This window comes from Mesocricetus auratus, unplaced genomic scaffold, assembly GCF_017639785.1.
Source record: "Mesocricetus auratus isolate SY011 unplaced genomic scaffold, BCM_Maur_2.0 Super-Scaffold_100040, whole genome shotgun sequence".
In the NCBI taxonomy this organism is placed as follows: Eukaryota; Metazoa; Chordata; class Mammalia; order Rodentia; family Cricetidae; genus Mesocricetus; species Mesocricetus auratus.
The window spans coordinates 5054234-5058926 of NW_024429217.1; the positions used below are offsets into that span (position 1 = coordinate 5054234).

General features: G+C 43.6%; 1 pseudogene; it reads right to left on the reverse strand.

Moving 5' to 3' along the window:
- Positions 1-3527: 3527 nt before the first annotated feature.
- Positions 3528-4229, reverse strand: LOC121135667 (annotated as a pseudogene).
- Between the last annotated feature and the right edge of the window lie 464 nt (positions 4230-4693).

Genomic DNA, 4693 nt, shown 5'->3' on the forward strand with positions numbered 1-4693 from the left:
ACTGCTACCACAGGGTATTTAAACTGCCCCCCAGAAAATAGATTTGTGGTTTTTCTGGTCTCCCTTTCCCATCTCCTGTCTGGGGGACTAGAAGGCCATCTGGGAGCGTTGTATCCATTAAATGTAGACTTTTTCTAATTTGGTCTGATTTGGATTGTTACATCGGGGCAGAGAGGCTTATTGGGGGGGGTGACAGAAACTTTTCAAGAACTGCTTTTAACCGCTGAGCCTGAAGAATTGAAATTCAAAGACAAGCTAAAATCAGTTGTGTTTGAATCCAGAAAACAATTTCCCTGCAGATTTAACTGTTTGAGGAAACAGTGCGTATTGGGCTCACAGCACTGGCATTAGTAGACGCTCAGGGGACATTCAGAGCTGTCTTCTCAAGCCTGCCCCAAGAGAATCGATGAAGACTGCCTTGTTCATCTGTTGAACACACTCAGTGTGGCGCCTCATATATGACAGGGTCACTCCAATGCCAATGGCACAGGTAAGAATCATTTCTGCGTCCATCCTAATGTGAGCCCCATGGATTTCTCAGCAGTATACGGTACGTGGATTCATTTAACAAAGTGCTGCGGGAAAAATGCTTCAGTGTTTTCGGTGTTGATTTTTTATTAGGAAAATTAAATAGCTAGCATATAAATTCAGTCTTTATTTTTAGTAATAAAACTTGCAACACTGTGTTTCAGAACGCTGGGACCTCTAATTCAATCTCTTTAAAAAGAATTCCTTACCGTGTTTTTTTCTTTGTGTGAATATATATACATATATATGTATATATATATATGTGTGTGTGTGTGTGTGTGTGTGTGTGTGTGTGTGTGTATGTGCGTGGACACTGGTGTACCTTAGTACCCAGGAGGAGGTCAGTGGGCAACTTTTGGAAGTTGGTTCTCTCCTTCTGTCATGTAGGTTCCTGATTTCCAACACAGGTTGTCAGGTTACAAAGTAAATGCCTTTACCTGCTGAGCCATCTTGCTAGTCCCAGATTGAATCTTTTAGTTTATTGTTGGTTAATATGAAGCATTGGGTGAGCATTAATACATTAGTTACAGTTAATTATATCTTCCTTTGAGCTCCAGTGTGGCTAAAGTGGTATTCTAAAATTTTATATTAAATTGAATTTATAATTTTTAGCACTTTGTAATTGTTTTTAGAGTTTTGTTGATTACAGTGTAGTTTAGATATCTTTGCACTTATTATTTATTTGTGTGTGTGTGTGTGTGTGTGTCTGTGTGCGCGTGCCCGCATGAAGTCGGAGGACAGCTTGCAGAGTTGGTGCTCTCCTCCCATCTGTGGATTCCAGGGACTGAACTCACACATTCATGCTTGGTGGCAACTGTTTTTACCCACTGAGCCATTTTGCTGGCTTCAGTTCAAATATATTTAAATTAAGAACACCTAGAAAAACACAAAAAAGGAAGATTATCTTCAAAGAAACCATAAGATGTCCTGGTATAGCTTAGATTTCTGGTCCTCTGAGGAAGCAAGAAAAATCCAGATGATGCATGTTTAAAGTATAACAGTATTTTAAAAGCCCGATTTGCTGGCTTACCAGAATGCCTCTGTGGTGGAGTGTGTGGGTCAGAGCAGGGAGCTGTGCCCAGATCTGCTGCCTGGCACAGACTGCCACGCCACGTTAGTCAGGCTTGTGGTTGCTGTGACAAATACCTGAAACAAACAGTTAGAGGAGGGATACTTATCTTAGTGCCTAACTCACAGCCCATGCTTAGCTGGCTCCATTGTCTGAGCCTGTGATGCAGCCCGTCATGGTGGTTTGTGGGGACCAGGAAGCAGCGACCAGTACAGGAAGGGGCGGGGATAAGATGCCCTTTAAAAGTCACTCCATTGAGGACCTACTTCCTCCGTCCATGTTCAGGCCCCACCTCTTCAATGATATTGCATCACGAATCTGTCAGTAGGCTGACCCACTAATGACGTACAACTCTCCAGTGATCCAGTCACCTTTCAATGATTGGATCTACCATCTGGGGACCAAATCTTCAATTTAGGAGAAGACAATTCACACCGGTTACGGTTAACCTTCACGACCAGTTTAGCTAGATGAAAAATCACCATAGAAACACACATCTGGTTGTGTTTCTAGAAGTTTAACTGAGAAGGGAAAATCTACCCTGGATGTGGATGGCACAATCTCATGGGCTAGTGTCTGAGACAAATCAAAGGGAGAAAGTGACCCGAGCGCCAGTGTCACCACTCTGCCCCCTGGCTGTGGACATAGTGTGGCCACTCACCTCCTGCTGCTCCTCCCCGCTGCCACAGACCACACCCTCACACTGCGAGCCAGAGCACATTGCTGCTTTCTGAAGCTGCCTTTGCAAGACCATTTGCCACAGCAATGAAAAAAGAAGTTAACATAATACCCTCATCCCCCCACCAAAAAAAAAAAGCTATTCAACTAGAGATCAAGCTTTGGTACAATGAGACTCAAACAACTAGAGTTTTCCATCATGATTTTTGGAAACAGAGGTGACAATGAAGAAAAGAGTTTTGTTTTTTTTAAACCAACGACTTCCCAATGCAGAATCATTGAATAGATTTGGTTATTGCCTGAAAACTTTCTGGTTTTTGTTTCCTTTTCTAAATTTAAATTAGAAACAAGATTGTTTTACATGTCAATCCCAGTTGCCTCTCCCTCCCCTCCTCCCCTGCCCCCCACAGGCCCTCTATCCCATCCCTTTTCTGCTCCCCAGGGAGGATGAGGTCTTATATGAGGGATCTTCAAAGTCTGTCATATCATTTGAGCAGGGCCCAGACCCTCCCCCACGTGTCTAGGCTGACATAGCATTCCTCTGTGTGGAATGGGCTCCCAAAGTCCATTTGTGTACTAGGGATAAATACTCATCCACTACCAGAGGCCCCATGGATTAACCAGACCTCCAAACTGACATCCTCATTCAGGGGGTCTAGAAGAGTCCTATGCTGGTTTCCCAGCTATCAGTCTGGGGTCCATGTGCTCCCCCTTGTTCAGGTCAGCTGTTTCTGTGGATTTCACACCAGCCTGGTCTTGACCCCTTTGCTGCTTGACCCCTCTCTGCAACTGGATTCCTGAGTTCAGCTCAGTATTTTGCTGTGGGTGTCTGCTTCTGCTTCCATCAGCTACTGAATGAAAGCTCTAGAATGGCATTTAAGGTAGTCATCAATGTCATTATCGGGGAAGGACATTTAAGGTAGCCTCTCAACTATTGCTTAGATTGTTAGTTGGGGTCATCCTTGCAGATCTCTGGACATTTCCCTAGTGCCAGATTTCTCTTTAAACCTATAATGGCTCCCTCTATTAAGGTATCTTTTTTCTTGCTCTCCTCTATTCTTCCCCTGACTCAACCTTCCTGCTCCCTCATGTCCTCCTCTCCCCTCCTCTTCTCCCCTTCTCTGGGGTACAGGACTAAACAGAGAATTCTCAATAGAGGAATCTAAAGTGGCTGAAAGACACTGATAAGATACAGGGGGTTATTCCAATTATTTTTTCAATGGATGATTATTTATTTGTTACCCTTAAAGACTTATTTTTGACTGGACCCAGACTTAGAAGTAGAAGCTCTCAGCGAGGACAGCCTACGTCTCTTGATCTGTTCCTGGTGCTTCCTTCCTTCTCTTGGCCAAAAGTTTAGCATATTCTGCAGCCTCCTTCTTGTTTCTCTTGGTTCGTTGTTTTTTCAGAGCAATACGACGGCGTTTGTGTTGCAGGACACATGGAGTAACAAGACGCTGAATTTTGGGGCTCTTTGGTCCTGGGCTTCTTACCTTCTTTGTTTAAAGGCTTTTTCACAAGATATTGGCAACATCATCTTCTTTAGAGATATTAAAAAGCTTTCGGATTCTGCTAGCTCTTTTGGGTCCCAACCAACGAGGAATAGTAGTATCTGTCAGTCCATGAATATCTCTCCTTTTTTTTTTTTTAACAATAACCAAGTTGAGAACATTCAGATTGGCATCCATGATGCATCCTCGAACAGTCTTGCGCTTCCTCTCTCCAGTTCTCCTTGGTCTATAGCCAGAGTGTCCCTTACTCAACAGCAGGTGCACTCTGCCGTGGGTCAAAACGCCACTGTTTTGGACCACATAACCCTTCCGCTCTTCACCCAGAGCATCGGCGGTTACTTCTGTGGCCATGCGCTTCTCGTAGAACGTCCGAAGCTTGGCTCACCGTCCACTTCGATGAGTTTCTGGCAGCGGGTGGTAGGGAAGGACACATTCAGCTTCATCTTGACACAGCCGACAGCCCAGGAGGCGCCACGAAAAAGAGGTCCAATTATTTTTGTATCTGTTGAGGTTTGCTATGTTGCCAAGTATGTGGTCAGTTTTAGAGAAGGTTCCATGTGGTGCTGAGAAAAAGGTATATTCTTTTGTGTTTGGATGGAATGTTCTATAGATGTCTGTTAAACCCAATTGGGTCATAACTTCTGTTAGTTCCTTTGTTTCTTTGTTACCTTTCTGTCTGGTGATCCTGTCTAGTAGTGAGAGTGGGCTGTTGAAGTCTTCCACTATAAGTGTGTGAGGTTTTATGGGTGATTTTAGTTTTAGTAATGTTTCTTTTATGAATGTGGATGCCTTTGTATTTGGGGCACAGATGTTCAGAATTGAGACTTCATCTTGATGGATTTCTCTTGTGATGAAGTGACCTCCTTCATCTCTTTTGAGTGATTTTAGTTTAAAGTCTAATTTTTTG